The sequence below is a fragment of the Anarhichas minor genome, unplaced genomic scaffold, assembly GCF_050575085.1.
Source record: "Anarhichas minor isolate MPS153535 unplaced genomic scaffold, ASM5057508v1 ptg000058l, whole genome shotgun sequence".
Classification (NCBI taxonomy): domain Eukaryota; kingdom Metazoa; phylum Chordata; class Actinopteri; order Perciformes; family Anarhichadidae; genus Anarhichas; species Anarhichas minor.
The window spans coordinates 81,315-101,690 of NW_027466504.1; the positions used below are offsets into that span (position 1 = coordinate 81,315).

General features: G+C 42.6%; 1 pseudogene; it reads right to left on the bottom strand.

The window, feature by feature from the left end:
- Positions 1-638: 638 nt before the first annotated feature.
- LOC142933117 (serine/threonine-protein kinase pim-2-like) lies at positions 639-13,016 on the bottom strand (annotated as a pseudogene).
- Positions 13,017-20,376: the final 7,360 nt, after the last annotated feature.

Here is a 20,376-nt window from a genome sequence, read left to right on the forward strand (position 1 = left end):
CTACAGTTCTATTGGTGCATCACATGCAAAGTCCTCCCACAGGCTTTCCTAGTGGTTTACCCCAATGAGGCTCTGCCGCTGCATAGTTATATCTTTGCACACATACCCTATCAAGTTTGGGGCGCAGTCATCGCTTGGCTAACTCATGGGCTCATTAACTGATGACCGGGTCTAGCTGGGCGTGCAGTTAGAGGGCTATGCTTGTACTCATAGAGGGGGGGTTACATCCAGGTAACTTCTATTGCTATTTAATATGTGCTTCGCCCTAACAGGCTTTTCCTATTGGTAAACAACCAGAGACAAAGGCCATTAGGAAGGTGATGTATTCCCAACTGGGCCTGAATCCGTGCACACAGCAACTCAGATCCAACTAATTTGACGAACAAAGAAGCGGCCGAACGGCCTGAATGTGTTTATCAGAACCGGAACACAGAGTGGGACATACCATCAGTTTCAACGCGTTACATGCATAGTGTCATTTCAAAATAAACTTCTGTTTTATTCCTGGTCACATCCACCTCATTAAGTTTCTTTTGTAGAAATGCCAAGCTGTGCGTGATCTGGCTGACTACATTTTTTTGTTATTCAGTGTAGAAAGTATGGTTTGTGTAGTAACTTATGCCACAGTATATTACACTTCAGGTCCAGGCCCAGCACAAGGGGTGGTGGGAGGTGTTTGGGGGGCGTGTTTGGCAGTTATATTCAAACCAGGGGTGCAGCAGCATCTGCTCCAGGGTGGCACGATCCCTCGGGTTTATGGCAAAACACATCCTCAACAAATCCTGGCAGTCTGAAAAGAGAGAGGATTCAGAAGAAAGTAAATATTAGGGTGGAAGATGCAGTGATCGATTAGAACATGGAAGGAAAAAACTCTGCACATTATTATCTTTACCAAAACTCAGATACTGTATTGACACCAGCATCGTCTCACCTTGGAACAGTTCACTGTTGAGGTTGATTTTCCTGCGGAGGAACTTGGAGGTGATAAACTTTTTGTGTCCATCCAGCAATTCAAAGAGCAGCGCGACAATCTGCCAGACTGTGGTGGGGCCGGCCTCGTATTTACCCTGTGAATAAAACTCTGGAGGAGCGTACGCAGCAGTTCCTACAATACGCAGACACATCGATGGAGACAGAAAGAAACAAAGGATGAGAGTAAGATTTAAATGAAAGTCACTCCAGAGATCAACAGATGAAGGGCAGGAGCAGAAGCCAGACGTCGTACCAGAGTAGTGGCGGTATGGCCTCTTCTTCATGTAGCAGCCACATCCAAAGTCTATGATCCGCACTCGAGGGACATTGGAGTTGGTTTCGACAAGGACATTTTCTGTCTTAATGTCGCGATGGAAGACCGCCTCAGAGTGCATTTTGATGGCTGCTTCCACCAGCTGCTTCATGATGTTCTGAGACAGAGATAAAGAAAAACTATTTAAAAGCTTGAAGGGAACACCAAACACTGAAACAGAAACATGCTCCACCCAGCTTCAGTACCTTGGCCTGGTCTACCCTCAGTGGACCATTGTTGTTATCCACGTATGTTGACAGGTCCACACAGGAGACTGGTCTCTCCATGACCAGGAGAACCTCCTGGTCCAGAGCGTACCAGTCTATTAATGACACGGCCGCAGACGCCGGTCCACCTCCTGCTCTCAACATGAGGAGTGCCTCTGCCATGTGTGTCCTCCCATTAAAGACCTGGAGGAAACAATATACAGAACTAAATGAGTATTTTAATATAAGTGGTTGTTTTTTTCTTTGTCAACAAAAAGTAACTAGAAAGGAAAAAAGTTCAACAATGATTTTAACAGTCGGGGATGAGACATCAGATCAAATCACTCACCATTGGTCGACTCTCCACATCAACTTTGGGGATGTGTTTGATGGCCACCTACAGAATCACTAGTACTTTGGTTAGTGCACGGAGCATTCAGTGTGTGTGTGTGATGTGAGAATACCTACATAATACTTACTGGTAAATGATCAGTTTTTATGTTCCCAGCATACACTGATCCAAAGCCTCCTCCGAGCTTTTTAAGTTCAAACCTTTTAGTGACGACAGCCCCCGAGCCCTATTTTTAGGCCTCTGCTCAAAAATTGCATACCCATACTCAAGAGAGTCCAGAGCTCTAACTACAAGGTCTATTTTAATAATTGTGATGGTATAATACAGGTAACACTTGTGAGATGTGTTGAATTGTGTAAATATTGTGTATATGTTACTGGTTAATAACATATACATATATGGCACAGCTCAAATTGAAAAAAGTTTCAGGTTCACCTGAAAAAAAAGCACTCCACTTGAAATATTTATTTGAAATAATGCAGATTGAAGCCTAAAAATACGCCACAGTCATAGCACAACACGTTTTACATGTCTCCACAACATATTTTACTTTGATTGAGTGAAGCAGGCCAGCATAAATGGTCTGAGTCAAGCAAAATTCAAATTTTTGGAACCAGCAGTTGCATTGCTGTATTCTAATTGTATATACTATATAACTAAATATTAACTATATTTTCACTTGTCTTATCACTAAGAGTGTTCAATAATCCTAATAAAGCAGTTTGGCATGATTTGGATTAATTTTGAGCAGTTTTGAGCTGTCATATCTGTCATTCATAAAAATAAATTCCTGTGTGTGTTTGTATGTAAAGGTTGGTAAGGCCTGTGATTGGCCGATTTAATCATGTGACACCTTGTTAGACGCGGGATAGTCCAACGGGAGCCATGCGGGGTGTTTGAGAAGATGCGTCTCTGTTTATCCACTGAAAATGTCGACATGCTGGCCGAACCCCCCTGTCTACATTCATTGGTCCAGCTGGCTGAATCCTTTGCCATTTTCTCATTCATTCTCGGAGAGCCGCCATTCCACCTCACAGACACGAAGGGGAGAAGCAGTATGCAGCTGCTGCAAATTTCAATGGAATAAATTTGTTTTTCGTCACGAAAATCAGCAAAAGGTACGTTTTTACCCAATTTATTTTCTGCTGAGCTATGGGTTGATGGTTGGCTTTGATATATATAACTTTTGAACGGTTTGAAAGAGAGTAATTTCGACAACGCCAGTCGATGCCGGGTCGAATCACGACCCTACTGAATGTATTCATCTGCCATGATCGCTGCGCGCTTTCCCATGAGAGACCCAAAGAAAGAGCATAGTACGCAGTTTTTTGCCCAAAACAACGTGGTATTGTGGTAAAACTTATAGATATCTTCTAGATATGATCTTAGTTCATGTATAATTGTGTTTTGCAGTGTGTAAAATGGCTGGTATGATTATTTTGCCCAGACTTTTGTCGTTAATTCGGTATTCAATATGTCTGGAGCATTTTTGATATTTCTTAATAAAAAGTCCATTCGGAACCACAGTACCACTCTAAACGGTCTCACTCAGCATCCAAATGGGGGTCACTCGTCACCAGAAGGTTTTAAGCTGCAGGTACTTTTCCTCAAATTTCGCTACACACACAAACACAAACACAGATTCATGTTTCACAAAGTCTGTGAGGAACATCTGACCTTAACGTCACTATGTTTAAACTAAAGCTAGACGCTATGGTTGAAACCAGAGGTTGTTAACCTGGGGGCTAGAAAATCTTCTGCTGTTCTTCTACATTACAGCCTGCAACATTCTTCACATGTAAATCTAGACGTTTTTAATTTTAAGTTTTTTAGTTTGCTTCAAATTACAAAAGGAATATTTTCATATTTTGGGAAATACAATTACTTGCTTTTTTGCTGCTGAGAGTTAGAGGCAAAGATCGAAACTCTCATGTCTGTACGGTAAATATGAAGCCACCACTATTAGCAGGTTAGCTTAGTTTGAGACTGGAATGTGGAAATCGCTGCTATGGCGCTGTCCAAATGTCGCAAAATATTTTGACCAGAACCTCAGAAACTCACCAATTAAGACATTTGATCTGGCTATCGTCCTTAAAAGGTTAATCCGTACAAAAAGTGTATAAAAAAAAACATACATGTTTTAGTTTCACGGGGAGCTACTTCTTGGCCGAGCGCTAGCCAGGAGTGTTAAACTTTCTTTCACACTATCAGCTTACGTCTGCATATCTTGACTGATGTGGACGAGCTCCTATTGTTCTGTTGGGAGGATGAAGGGCTGCTGGAGCTCTTGGAGAGGTCAGAGCCGATCTCCCTCCGTCCTGGGAGTCTCTGTTGCTGGCGGCTGCTGAGCACCGGCCTCCTCCTTGTCAGTCTCTCTGATGTCCTCCACTGACATCTTGGTGGGTTCCCCGGTGTTGGAGTCAGTGTTGTCACCCCTCTTCTTCTTACCATGTGTCGCACTTTCAGTGCTGGCCTTTCTCTTGGTGGTGTAGCTACTGCGATCTACAAATTAATTAATTTAAATACAGTTACTTTGTACTTCAGAGTTATATTTTTCTTTTTACTACTTTTATATGTATTTGACAGCTTTAGTTACGAGTTACTTTGCAGATTACAATAGAAAATATTAACCACTCAGTTGTGACATTAAAATGCTGTGTTGCTATAATCTAGCAGTAATAATATTACGGTGTTTGGAAGGAAAAGTTATCAGCAAATATGAAAAACTAAATTATTGACATCAATAGAATTATTAATGTCAGTAAGATTATTAACAATTATTAATAATAACGGGGCACCACCCTGTGAACAGGGACCAATAACCAAACGATAAACTAAGTCTCATAATTAATATTCACTCACAATGTCAATAGTCTGAGTACTGTTACACATTCAGAGTGAAATTGAAGGTTTAAGGTCGAGCACAGACCACATATACAGCTATTATCACAATACATGCACAAAGTAATCACAGACAGCTGCTCTCTAAAGTATAACAGAGTTTATTAAGTTCCAATAATAATGATCTAGTCAACTAATATCTAAACTAACAACAAATACTATACATTTATGAGCACGCTATCTAAAATCAACAAACAATCTGTGGTGAGAGAGAGAGAGAGAGTGCAGCAACCTATGGAGACAAATTCCTTGTATGTGTGAACGTTGCTTGGCTATAAAACGAATAACTTAAAAGGGAGAGAGAGAGAGTGCCATGGGTGAGCTGAGAGGAGACAGCTGCTGATCAGAGCAGGAGAAATAATAAGTAAAGTCTGTAAACGTCTTATCGGTCCTTCCTGATTACAGAGAGCCGTTAAAATAAAGTCAGTACGTATTTCAGTTTTCATGTTGTCTCAGGCTAAATAATAGGTAAATGTGTAATAACACTGTCTGTAGCAACCAGCTAAACAGAGTGTAAAGTTACTATGATCGTTATGATTCACAGACACACTGTAATATTAGTGACTCACTGTAGCAGTTCCACTCTAACCTACATATTTGACAAATCAACCACAGATTTGATCCTTAACAACTTCTCCAGACCATAAACTCATGTTTACAATGTTTACTGAGGTAATAAATCAAGAGAGAAGTAGAGTCATTTTCACATAGACTTCTATACAACCAGAGGAGTGGCCCCCTGATGGACACTAGAGAGAATGCAGCTTTAAGACACTTTTGCATCGGCTTCACTCTTCAGAACCCGAGGTTGCCGCCTCATGCTGTGACGAAGACCTAAAGCTGTCGAAACATTTTGGCTCTTTTCATGATTCAGCCACTAAAATAAAGGCTATTTAATACATCCTTCCGCATTGTTCTAAGATGTTGGAGTGCCTGGATTGGTTTCCTGACTATCCCCAATACTGAAGCCCATTGGAGAGCGAAGTTAAGGTGGGGGTTAAAAGGGTACTGTATGAGAATAGAATGGGAACATAGAATGGAAAGCAGATCATTCAGCTACCAAGCTCCTCTCCAGTGGAACCAGCTCCCAGCTTCAGTCAGGGGGCAGACAGCCTCACCACATTTTAAGAGTAGGCTTAAGACTTTCCTCTTTGATAATGCTTACAGTTAGGGCTCGCTCAGGTTTGCCTTGGTCCAGCCCCTAGATATGCTGCTATAGGCCACTTCCTATACACTGAGCTCATCTCTCCATCTGTATATATTCATGTCCCATTAAGGTGCAATTGTTGGTCAGAAGGTAGAGTGGGTCCTCATTTACAAAATTGGCGGTTCGTTCCCCGGCTCCTCTAGTTCATGTCAATGTGCCCTTGGGCAAGACTCTTAACCCAAAATTGGTCCCGAAGGCTGTGCCATCAGTGTGTGAATGGGTCTGAATGCTTAGTTAGTCCTGATGGGCAGGTGGCACTGTTACTGCTTTAATTATCACTATTATTGTCACGTCCGAGGGGCAGATCAGAGACTCAAGCGCAGACACAGACACTGGAGACGAGGTGAAGTTGGAAATAAGGTATTTTACTTAAAAAGTCATAAACAAAAACTTAAAGCGACTCCAACAGGGAGCGGGCAAAAATCCAAACAAAATACAAAAAGGCAAAGTCACAAAAAAGGCAAAGGTACCAACCAGGAGCAAACACGAGGGAGACAATGCTGGAACAGACAGGGGAACGAACAAGGACGATCTGACAACCAGAACAGGGAAAGCAGGGGAGTATACAGTATATGTGTGGGGTGATGAGAAGATTGAAGGCAGCTGGGTGGACTGGGCAGGTGAGAAGGACGAGTGCAATCAGGGGAAACACACACACACAGAGACAGAGACACAGGAACACAGGGGGCAAAGCCTAAACCGTGACAATTATTCTATACTATCCACTGCTGGCTGTTATCAGTAGTCATCTTTTTTGTGTTATTCTGCTAATATTAGTACTGCTACTGCTATTGCTTCTGTCCTTGTATGTATAATTTACATCTTATGAATTGACTATGTTGTCATTTTATTTTGGTGTTCACACTTCTGTCCGTCCTGTGAGAGGGATCCCTCCTCTGTTGCTCTCTGATGTTTCTTTTTTTTGTTTGTTTGTTCTGTTTGTCTCTGCCTTGTAAAGCGTCTTTGGGTATTTTGAAAAGCGCTATAGAAAATTGATATATTATTATTATTTTTTAATTTTTTTCCTTGTAAAAGGGTTTTTGGGAAGTTTATCCTTTCCCGATGTGAGGGTCCAAGGACAGAGGATGTTATATGCTGCACATATTGTAAAGCCCTCTGAGACAACTCTGTGATTTGGGGTTTTGGGTTATACAAACAAATTGATTTGAATTTAATTAGTGGGATTACATCTCAGTGTTATTATGATTTGATGCATGAGAAAGCACTCAAAGATAGTGAACAGGGCCTAGATCTGATGCTTAATGGAACCCTGAAACTTTCCTCTGCTGGGGGTTGTGACTGGAAAATGCCATGATGTGTCAGATAAAAAGCCAGTAAATGAGTGGTTGAGCTGGAGAGCAGTATTATGTTTGACACAAGCTGTGCTTGTGCATCTGTCTGTGTGAGTAGGAGAAGAGGGGTTAGCTGTTCTTATGGAGATTTGCACTGTATTTAATACAGATCGCAATATAGAGTTCCATTTGAAACAAAGCATCACCACCATGGCTGAATGCTGAAGCCAAAGTACAATGACCCAACATATCACTGGCACCTTAGATATCAATTAAAAAGTGTAAAAGGCAGGTTCACAATTAGCACATGTGACGTGAAAGAGTCTGAAGATGCCGTGACGAACGCTTTGCTGCCTGTAACATCATTCAGCATGACCGGCAGAGGGTCTGTGGAGGCATATCCTTAGAGGGTGGCAAAAACCTCCACGTGCTAGCCAACAGTACCCTGACTGCTGTTAAGTACAGGGATGAAACCCTCAGACCCATTGTCAATGGAAACTTTGGTTTCCATTGACCGTTCTTATGTCATTTTGTTCTCGAGGAATTACACAATGACGATTTCAATATATCAATAAAGATTTTCAACTTGAATATTTCGTTCATCGAGATCTGATGTGTGATTTAAGTGTGCCCTTCATTTTTTTTGAGCAGTGTACTCAGTGTACTAGTATTAAATGACATTTTTAAAAGTCCGCAGTGAAGTTCTCAAGTACTGCTGACTGGGAGAAGAGGCAAGAAAGGCTGGGAAAGCTGAACGAGTGAAAGAATGGATCTCTGCAGTATCTGCTCTCCATACAGCAGGGGGGGTGCTTCTATCTTTATCTGCTCATGGAGGACAGTTAACAGGACCAGGTTCTCCACCCCACACTGTAGCACTGGGTTTACATCCAGTTTCATTATCTGGAGATCCGTATGATACCAAGGCATGACGTAACCCTGCAGATCCTTTAAAATGGCCAGAGAGGTTATCCATGTCATCTCTAAAGCAAAGCCCCTTGTAGCTGAAATACTGAATTTTGAAATTGCATACTTTATTGTGCAATTAGCTGAACATGGCAACAAAAAAAAATAACGGCACAAAATGGAAGTCATCAATTGTGTAAAAGAAACTGAATTTGGTCTCATTTTATGTATATTTATGTATATACATTTTTCTATATCAAAGGGTGTAACAAAAAAATATCCAAAAGCTTAATTTAGTGGTCCTTGACTTGAACCATTTCATGGATGAAGAAACAGCACTACAGTCGCAGCGCAGTTGGCTTATTAAATGTGGACTTGGTCTATGACTATGTATAGAGATGGACTCTTTTGTGACTATCAAACAGTTTGGTATTTGACAGCCTGATTCAGAGCATTGAGACTTTTTTTCTATACTAAAGGGAGTGTGCTCCTCTACAGCTAACCACATTACTACAGCAGACAATCTAATTATGCTCAGGTTCCATCAGTGTACTCCATGGGCTGAAGGGCTCTTTTGACACATCCCATCGTACACACACTTTCCATTCTAAGGTATTGAAAATCTTTTTGGTGGGAATAATAAGCTCTTGGTCTGATACGTTTGATCAACTCATTGCAATGCAATTGCAAAGACATTCTTTGAGGCAATCTCCACTGATTTTACACAATCGAAGTCTGTTTTCAGGTGTTGGGGAGTACTTCTGCAAAGTGGAAAAACTTGTACAAAGACTTGTGTCTCTCCAGGAGAAGACTCTAGCTGCAGAACTCCAGGCTCAGGTCTTCTGTGGGCTTGTGACGTCTGAAATTGTGTAAAGCAGAGAAGATCATAAGGATACAATAGCACACGTTGATTCGTTTTAAAAAGCCAAATGTCCTCCACCAATAACACCAAGGTGAACAATACAACTCTAATATTCTGATAAAACTGTAACTTATTATGTTAAGTAACGTCATGTTGAGCAGCAGATAATAAGATTATAATTGATAAGTAATTAGCATTAACAAACTCATAAGATTAGTTAAGATTAGCAAAGTTGCTGCTTATGTTACCTAACCTTAAAAGTTACAGTTAACGAAATATTTAGCTTGTCTTGTTTATATTAGTGTTATTGTTGGAGGGTGAGTGGCATGGACCAGACACAATGGACACGATGGGCTACAATGTAAATATAGGCTCAGTCGGCTCCTTTATTTACTAACCCAAAAAACGTGATTAAAAAATACACTGTACAATATAATACATGCAAACAAGGCAAAGCAAGTTTATTTGTATAGCACATTTCAACAAGGCAATTCAAAGTGCTTCACATAAAACCATTAAAAGCATCAAAACATAAGGCAAAAGAAAAGGAGATTTAAAAACATTCATTAAAACACTAGAAATCAGTGTAAGAAATAAAATACAGTAGTAAAATGAAGGAAATTGATTAATATCCTTGAATCTGGTTTAATTAAAGGCAGCAAACAGAAAGTCTTCAATCTTGATTTAAAGGAGCTGAGGGTCTCAGCAGACCTGCAGCTTTCTGGGACTTTGTTCCAGATATGTGGAGCAGAAAAACTGAACTTCTCCATGTTTAGTCATTTCATTCTACTGTCCTAAATTAACACGTCATTACTGCGCTACCTACTGCCACCTACTGGCATGGAAGAGTATTTATTACTTAGCCAGCCACTATATTGCAGCTCTGACAATCAACAATGGCAACGTATTTGCAACAACTAAATAACGGTTTGTTGGACTCATTAAGTGAAATTGGACATTTTCCTACGGCACACCTGACGATCTCTCACGGCACAGCGTTTGAAAATCACTGGTCTAAGGTGACCTCGGTCATCGTACATGGTTTAACGTGACCTCACTCATTGTGCTGGTCTATTGTTAGCTCATTGCACAGGTCTATTTTGACCTCACACAATTCCCCTCTCATTTCTCTGGTCTAATGTGACCCTTGTCATTTCTCAGGTCTAACCTGAGCCGTCTCTTTTCTCTGGTTTGACTGAACCCTTTTTATTTCCTTTTCTGAAACAAGGAGACAGAGGAGAAGGCCTAAAGGGAGTGTTTTCTGTCGAGAGCCCCCCTACCTGCAAAGGGGAGTTATTGGCGGTGGTGACAGGAAATGACCAGATGAGAGAATGCAATACGGGATAGTCAGTGCGTGGGAGATGAAGAGAAGCACAACATAGCCCCCCTCACTCCGTCACATCACATCTAAAGTCCAATGAAGTGCTCCGAAACTTTAAACTACATCCATTAAAAACAGACAGGGACAAGACCCAGACTGCTCCATTTCATCTCAGATGATCAACTCAATTGACACACACAAAAATTAAAATCACAACATTTTGACACACCTACTATTTTCCCCCATGATGTGTGGGACCTACTGAAGAAAGACATACAAGCATTGCTACCCCTTGTTTTTGAACTACAAAGCCACATTCTAAAAATGTCATAATTTGAATAAACTGGATGATCTGTGGTTCATATAAAAGTAATAACAGTAGATAACATAAAAAATAGCTACAAATAATGGTGTAACTTCTGCTTCTGCATATCACACAGCACCTCCCCGTGACAACACCAGTAGTTTGAGGACCATCCTATAAATTTGAGGGAAGCACTGCAACTTCAAACTGAAAGCTGTAGAGGATGGGTACGGCTCTTGACACATAACTGTAGTGTCACTAACCTGAATTCTTCAATCAGTGATGATACAAGAGAGTGGGGGAGAAAACTATCTAAAGAGAAATAGATGCAGGCCACTTCAATTCCCCCTCACCCGTAGGAGCATGATGCTGCCATCATTATTAGAGCGGGCACCACCTTTACACTTACAAAAGGTTGATTTACCTTTAAACACAATGTTGTACAAAACAAACTAGTTGCATCGATAGCATTTTCCAATATCATATATAACCCCAACACATCACATGGTGCTGCTACCTTGTCCTTTTGTATATTCCTCAAACAGTTGTGCTCAATGTAGGTAAATCTGATCATGATGATCCCTCCGTCTGTATCTTAGCGTGCTATTGGTTAGACTGATAATGAAGGCTGTGGCGCTTGCCTGCAAATTTAACAAATTTAGGACTATAATTTTGGAAAAATGTGCAACAAACATAATCCGATTCAGAAATGAAATAATCTTCACATCTATAGAAATCTGAGTCCTCCCTGAATGGGGATCATTATCTTCTAAAACTAAAGCAGATACATGTGCACCAGGACTCCTGTCTGCTACCCTTGTGCAATCTGTCCACATCACTCACCCTCGTCAAGCCTGGTCTCACAACAAACCTGTGTCAGTGTCCTGCATTTGGGTTCACCTGTACAACAGCACTCACTGTTAAGATTAGCTTTGCATTTAAAGGAACACAGTATAACATATAGGAGGATCTATTGCCAGAAATGGAATATGATATTGATAAGTAGGTTTTCTTTAATGTTTTAACACTTGAAAATAAGAGTAGTTGTGTTTTCACCCCTTTAGAATGAGCCGTTTACATAATCGTATTATTTTTATTTCTGCACAAACTGCAACTTCCAACGTACATTCACTTGAAATAGTCACTAAACAATCTGCAATCTGCAACTTCACCGTTAAAAGATTTTATTCCAATCAATGCATTTAGTTTTCTTAGAGCTTAAACAACTACGTGTAACCCTTTTGATTGTATTTTACTACTAATAATTATACAGCTGTCTGATTATACTGGTGTATGAATGTTGGGCCGATGAACTGCTCATCACACCTCGTCATGTGTTGTCACCGTAACACACAATTTCCATTCATTGTCTCTGTTACTAACAGCTGTGCTTGTGGACCAGCACTCAATAAAGGGGGCAGGGTGAGTTGAATCACCTCCAACACGCACACACACACACACACACACACACAGTCATGTTATCATGACTTTTGGGGACATTATATTGACTAACATTAATTTCCTGAAACTGTAATATTTAGGTAATGGTGATGTGCAATTGTCTCCGCATTGTACCCAAAAAGGGGAATCCCCAAAAATCAGATCTGTAATCAGATTTATGTCCCCTCAAGATGGCTAAAACACACCCGCCCACACACACACACACACACACACACACACACTCAGAAACTCCCTCTTTCCTCTCTGCACTATACCAGCTGTTGCTTTCCCCAGACCCGGTAGCCCCATTAATTATTCAGAATTAGAAGACAGGCAGTGTACAAACTAACAAACACACACACAGCAGGGGGCTTTCACTTTAGTGTAGCTGACTCACACAGTCAGCCCACGTGGGCCTGTCAGGAGAGATTCATGTTATTAAATCAATAACTAGGTATGCTCAGCCCCAAGTACCAGGCCCACTTCTAATCCATGAAACATCATTTTTCCTCATAATGAATAGTTCCCACATGTGTCAGGTGAAGCACTGTAAGTATTCTCCATCAGTCATACTGGAGGCCTTCAAACAGCAACAAATGCTAATCAACTGGGATAGTGGATGGAAATTTACCAAAAACATCTCAATACTATGGCTTCAGTCCATCAATTCATTTATCATGCTGATTGACAACAAGCCTTCATCAGAGGACAACAAGAATGGTATTCTCCTCCTTTGGTAAAGGAAGTCAAATTAGTCACTGACGTTTGGTTTTCACACGGGGCATGAGCAGCGGTCTCCTGAATGAAAGTCCTGTGTCTGTTTGATCCATAAATTACCTCTGGACACCACTCCATATGAATTTGTCACCTGACTTCCTCCTTTGCTCCTGTCGTAATCACAGGTTGCCGTTGTCTTCTTGTACTCGTATTGGTGATCATCCATGGGAATAGATGATAATGGCCTTCTGAACATAATAGTAGGTGTAGCAGGCCCGTCTAACCCATTCCATCAGCTGATAACATCCAAAGCGGGTGGCAAAACAAAGGAGCTGGTTTTGCACTCTGGGAGGAAGCAGTAGAGGAACACATCTCTGAGAGTGGACGGAACACTTGTGGAGAGGATAAGCACCTTCAGGTTCTTGGGAGTTCACATCACTAAGAACCTGACATGGCCCACAGACATCATAACAAGAACCTTCACTACTTTCAGCACTGGCGCCCCCCAGGGGTGTGTGCTCTCCCCACTGCTCTTCTCCCTCTACACCAACGACTGCACCTCAGAGGACCCATCTGTTAAACTCCTGAAATTCGCAGACGACACAACGGTCATCGGCCTCATCAGGGACGGTGACGAGTCTGCGTACAGGCGGGAGGTTGAACAGCTGGTCCTCTGGTGTGGTCAGAACAACCTGGAGCTGAACAAGCTCAAAACTGTGGAGATGACAGTGGACTTCAGGAGGAGCCCCCCAACACTAGCCCTCCCTCACCATACTCAACAACACTGTGTCCGCTGTGGAGACCTTCAAGTTTCTGGTATCCACAATCTCCCAGGACCTGAAGTGGGCCTCCAACATCAACACCATCAGGAAAAGGGCCCAGCAGAGGTTGTACTTTCTGCGCCAGCTCAGGAAGTTCAACCTGCCTCAGGAGCTGCTGATCCTGTTCTACTCAGCCATCATCCAGTCTGTTCTCTGCTCCTCTATCACTGTGTGGTTTGGATCGGCCACCAAACAGGACAGAAACAGACTACAACGGATTGTCAGGTCTGCAGAGAGGATCATTGGTTCCAGCCTGCCCTCCATCCTGGACTTGTTTACCTCCAGAGTCAGGAAACAGGCAGGAAAGATCACTGCAGACCCATCACACCCTGGACACAAGCTGTTCAACTCCTCCCCTCTGGTAGGCGCTACAGAGCTCTGTACGCCAAAACCACCAGACACAGGAAGAGCTTCTTTCCACTGGCCGTCACTCTGATGGACAATGAATCAGTCATACTGATTCATTCATACTCTGTTTGCAATATTACCACCACTTGCACTATCACCTCAATTCCATTGCCATTGTTTATAGGTTTATGCTCACATGTTTGTCCAGACTGGCGTTCATCATCACAAACCTCTCAGGGAGGGAACGGGAATGGGCTACAGCAGAGTGGGACAATCAATCTGCTATTTGCCGCTCTGTTTTGGACTTTTCCGGGGCCCTAAGAAGGGTGTTCAACCCCGGGCAGAGAGTAGGCCCAAGGACTTTTTTTCCCTCCGACAGGGGAGCAGCCGGGTGGCTGATTATGCCATCCGCTTCCGCACACTAGCAGCGGACAGTCAGTGGAACGATCCCTCTCTGTCAGACGCCTTCTTGTTTGGACTCTCTGAGGAGGTTAAAGATCAAATAGCACCCCTCAACTTACCCACAGACATTGATGGCCTGGTGGCTCTGGCTATCAGGATTGATAACTAGGCCGCACTTGTCTCTCCGCAGAGGAGCGCCAGCGCCGACTGAGTGAGGGGAGGTGCTTCTACTGCGGGCAGCTGGGACATTTCCTGGCAAGGTGTCCGTCAAAAGACCAGGCTCGCCAGTAAGAAGAGGATTACTGGTGAGCCGAACCTATTCCTCCTCACTTCCTCCCAGACCCCTGACGCACGCTCTCCTATCTTCTCCTGCTGTTTCCCTGGAGCAGCCAGTGTTTATTGATTCAGTAGCAGATGAGAGCTTCATTGATCGGGGGTTGGCAGAGCAACTCCAGCTACTGTTGGAGCCCCTCGAGGCTCCCCTGTATGCCAACGCCTTAGACGGCCGCCTGCTCTGTCGTGTGACTCATCGTACTCCACGCCTAGGCCTCCGCTGTCAGGTAACCACTCTGACCATCATATCGTCCATGTCATCGACTCCCCTCTGTTACCCATCATTCTTGGTGATCCCTGGTTACAGAAACATAACCCGAACATTGACTGGCTCACGGGGTCCATAGTGGGGTGGAGTACCAAATGTCACTCATCTTGTCTCCTATCTGGGAACCCGCCTGGCCTTGGGAGGGCCTCTGAGTTTCCAGAAAGCTAACCTCGGGCTATTTGCCCCTTTAACCTGATGAGACATGGGAAGAAGGGTCAGTTCCCCGTCTCCGCTGGGCCGCAGCAGACTCCAGCTTCCCGTGTCCTGTCGGTGGTCCAGCCGACTCCAGCTGCCGCCTCTGAGCTGCAGCGGTCTCCAGTTCCTGATCCCGCTGGGCACCGCGCCCCTCACTACTGAGTGGGACAGAGGCACTAGCTGCCCACCAAGGATCTTCCCCTCCGTGTGGAGCCTCGTCAGCTGGAGCCTAGATTCATCGGTCCCTTCCCCATCTCCAAGGTTAAGCCCCACTGGTTCCTGCCTCTGGACCACCTCCACCCCCCCCCTTTTTGGTTTTGCAACGGCTGAGACGCCCTCTCCGCCCACCCTTCCTTGTCTTGCTGGACTTTGCATGTCTGGAATTCGTCCCTTGAGGGGAGGGTACTGTCATGATTAGGCTTTGCCTAATGTGTGTGTGTGTGTCTACTGATTGTTCTCATTCACTTCACCTGTGCTCAATCACCTGTCTTTGCTTTGCCCCAGAATCGTGACATAACCACTCGGCCAACCTTACAGTTAGGTTTAGGAAAAGATTGTGGTTTAGGTTAAAGTAACTGTACTTTTTGCGTAAAAATATGTAATGCTTAGTAAGTGTCAATAGCTTAGTACAGCAGTTGCATTCAATTTATTTTGTATAGCCCCAAATCACAAATTTGCCTCAGAGGGCTTTACCATCTGTATACATGCGACATCCTCTGTCCCAGGACCCTCACATTGGAACAGGAAACCCCCCCCCCCCCCCCCCCCCCCAAAAAAACCTTTAACGGGGAGAAAAAAAGGAAGAAACCTTATGGAGACCAACAGAGGAGGGATCCTTCTATCGGCATGGACAGAAGAGAAATAGATATTTTACCTACAAAACAAAGGTAAAATAAGTTTTTGGAATTGGTTTCACATGGAAAACTAACGGTGGTTTCCTGGGTGAAGGTCCTGTGACTGTTTGACTCATACATCTTGTTTGGTTGGGTTTAGCCATGAGGAGTGAGACGAGGTATCATCTATCACAATGTCTGACATCATCTGTAAACTGGACACTTTGCTGGATTATTCAACTTTTCGCAAGTGGTGAGGCACACATTACTATAGGAGGGAGGAGTTGCTCCAGCTGGCTCAACTGGTCAACCCCAGAGACCTACACCTGACCTCCCGGTGGAATGCCCACAAACAATGGACCAACACAGGCTGCCCACACGCATTAGGAAGACGGGGTACAAGGGGTTAAATCTGACGTTGCAAGAGGAACAAAACCTCCTCTTACAAAATCGTATCCAGTATGAAATCTCTGAAAAATTTGATTGGTTCAAAGATAATTTATTGTTATTATGCAACAATGGGTTGCTCATCAAAACACAGTTGTAGCCCATCTGCTCCTGGACTGTAAACCGCTGCAACAAAACAATTCTCTGGGCAGTTAATGTAGCCGGCATCTTAACATTAAAAATTCAACATCAGGGAAACATTGTCCATCAACTTTGACTGTTTGAGCACCAAACATCATTGATGTAAACAAAGTCCGCCTCCTCTCGTTCCACCGGAGTCCTGCGCTCTGCCCATCAAGTGCAACTTGATCTGGGATGCCACGATGGAGGCAGGACTTTGTAAAAAGACAGTCATCGACCTCCCATTGTTGTGTTTGATGAACTTTATGCTTCCGTACAATATCTATACAACTATAGAGACAGTTGCCTGCTCCGTGTTTTCGAGACATAGTTAAACCGCTTGCTCAATATAAGCAACACTCTTGTATTACTGGGGTTTGGGACAGCAATTCTCTAGGACAGAGACCAACAGGCCTCAGGGAAGATGACTGGAGGAGGCATGTGTTTGTGCATAAACAGCAAATGCTGCAAAAGCTATATGGCGAGACACACTACAAACACACCTAACACCGAGCTCCTATTGCTTTTAGTAAGACCCACATGGTTGACGATGATTCAGAGAGACCATGGTTTACATCCGCTTAGATGCAAATTATAAGGTGACCACAGAGATTCTTTACCAACGTGTCCAGGATCCAGAACTATCTCCCCAGATGCATTGAAAATAATATTGGCTGACTTTAATGGTTGCTCACTTGCATCGGATAGATTTAGCAAACAAAACTGTTTGGTTAGTTTTAGGCAATAAAACTACTTGGTTAGGCTTCGGAAAAGTTCATGATTTGTATTAAAATAACTACTTTTTTACATAACTGGTATTACAAACGTACCTAAATTACGTTACAAAGCTACAGTAAAATCGGTCAACGTGAACTTGGTTTCACACGGGACACTAACAGTGGTCTCCTGGAGAAAAGTCCTGTGGTTGTTTGCATGCTCTCATGGGCAGCTCTAACTCCACAGGTCCTGTACTACATAGTTCAGTCTTTTCACATATTTTCAGATATTATTGTATCCTGTGTTCTCTCAGATGCTCCGACTTTACTTAACAGTGATAATGTGCTAATGAAAACAATGACTCTTGTTTCTCACATCTTTATTATCATCCATGTTTTGGTCAGTCAGCAAGAAATGACAGAAAGGATTTGCCATCCCCGTTATCACTGTTGATAACTCACAACGATATCTGAGCTGTGTCTGCTGCTTTCCATGCTCTGCTGTAAAAGGAGAAGAATGTTTCTGCGGTTTCTGGCACATTGACTTACTTCCCTGCTAACATAACAGGATTATCAAAACTATGTCATAATTATATAGACATATTTTTTATGTGTTTGAACCTGACTCATCGGTAAATATTTTAGTGGATCAGTTCATAACTGTAATATGTAATGATCGAATGATTAGAAACTATCAGGGCTGAAGTTACTTCTTTGTGTAATGTATTGTTTTATCTGCATTGTTAGTGTAGTGACGTGTAAATCCTAACAGTGTGTATTTGTCTGCTCGGGGTTAACATAATGGGGTCAATGGCTTCATAAGCACATCTGAAAGAATGCTCAAACACTGTCAGCGTGATTTATCAGTCCACTTGAATCCTCACAAAAGATTCTTTAAAACAACTTCTATTGCTTTGTGTTTCTGTGTCAGAGGTCTTGAAGGTTAAAAGTTCAACTCAGGCTTCTGTTCTCTCCTTTACCCAGTGTTGTTGAGCAAAGATCTAATGATAATACAAGCTCTGACACACTTCGAAGCCTTGCTGTCACGTGCGCTTCCTGGTAAGAGAAGACAAATGAACTTGATTTGTGGTGTGTGCCGACCGTACTGGTGAGGAGTGTGAGCAGAGTCAGATCACTGAGGAACTGATCCTGGCACAGAATCAAGCCCATATTTTTCCCAGTGTAGCACATGTCCTCCAGGTGAAGAACGTGCAGAGACACAGAGAATACCACACAGCTTCCAGACAGACGGTGGCAGGAATCTGCCAGCATGTTCACCTCTGGAAACCTGAGGACAGAAGGTGAACACAAACAGTTTCCAACATTATGTGAAGGGGTCGCTCATAGTGATGAACCAGAGAATTATCAGCTGATTAATGCTCATAATCACTTATTATTTAAAAAAACACAAATATTCACATCAGAAGCATTAAAGTGCAGCATAAACGTCTGTCAGTCACCAGAATGTAATTTTCCCTCGAGGGTCCTGATGATGCAGGATGTCAATCAACAAACTGTCCAACCATCGAGTCAGTTTGTATGACTTCATGTTTACTCCTCTGGTTCATTGGTTAAAAGTCAGTGTGAACAGGAACCAGACCAGAACTAACATGCAGCACTGTATCGTTTGTTTCCCTTGGTCCGGACCGAATCGAATCAACTACAGGTGTGAAACACCCTTAATCAGTCATTGTGTGGGTGTGTTGTTTCCTCTGAGGGCTGATGCTTTAAAGCTGAACCTGATCTCCATTTGACATGGTACCAACTCTAAGACATGCTGACGCTGCATCCATGCTGAACGTCGTGCCCTCAGACACGGGCTGATGTTACGACTTGCCCTGCATTCTCCATGAATGTCATGTAGCCATGGGCCATATGTCAGATGAACGCAGTGAAGAGGAATTTTTCCACTGGAAACTGAACACAACCATTTCTTTCAACATGGATTGTATTTAAGGCGTTAGTCTTCTTCTACCACCAGTTGTTCTTTGAGTTCTTCTCTCTCCTCATGTCATTTTGGCAAAAAGTGTGTTGTTTACACTGCTACACACACCCCTTAGTATGTCTTTCATGTGTATTTAAAGGATTTATTCCACACAGAGTTGTGTAGCCGTGACACAGGGACACAGTGTTTTCCATATTTGAAACCTGTTTCTTTTTGCCTTGCATGTGTTGTCAAATTGAATGTCTGTTTCAGTGCAATGAGCTCTATCTCAGCCAGTGCATAAAGCGATATTTGCAAAGATGGGGAATGCATTTTGTTCTTTGTGTTGCTCACATTGTGTTCGAGAGAACTATGCACTGTAAAGCTAATCAAAGTTAGTATTTCATTAGGACTGAGGGTAAAACTAATGTCAACACGATAGAGTTCAAAAACAGAAAATAACATCACAATATAAGATTCAATTTAACATAAACACATGACATACACAAACATAAATCTGCCAGGACAATTTTATTGGTCGGCTCTTATATTCTGTCAAATTCATATACAGAAATCAATCAATCATCTCCATTCATTTTATTTCGCTAATTCATTTGAAATGTGATACTTAGAATAATAAAGCACAGATAGTTGATTTAATTTGTAATTCCGTACAGAGGAGGGATTATGGAAGAAAATAATATTGTGTTGGTTGCATCTACAGTTGATGGTCCGTATGGTACCATCAGAGGCTTCATCTCACTTCACCAGACTGAAGCTGAACACAATTCTGACAAGCCATTATGAACTCTGACGTCATGTGTATAAACAGATGAAAACAACGCATTTTCATACGAAAGTAGAGTTCATGTCAGATCTCAGTCGGGTTATTATACCGCTAAATATGTCGCTATTATATAGGTTATGACAAGGAGGCAAGGCATGGGAAACTGTCAGCCAATCACAGCAGTGGTGAATAACTGTTTTATTAATATTATTATCATTAGTCGTATTGGTGTTAAAGCATACTCTAATATGATATCATTTCAATCTTTTTTCGTGTTAGAGTCCTTTTCATCGTCGTATTGCTCATGGGCATAACTAACGGTAGTAGTGAGAGTTACGACAGCACCTAAATGTGGCAGTGGCTGGTTGTCGTACATTGATGTGTTTTACGAC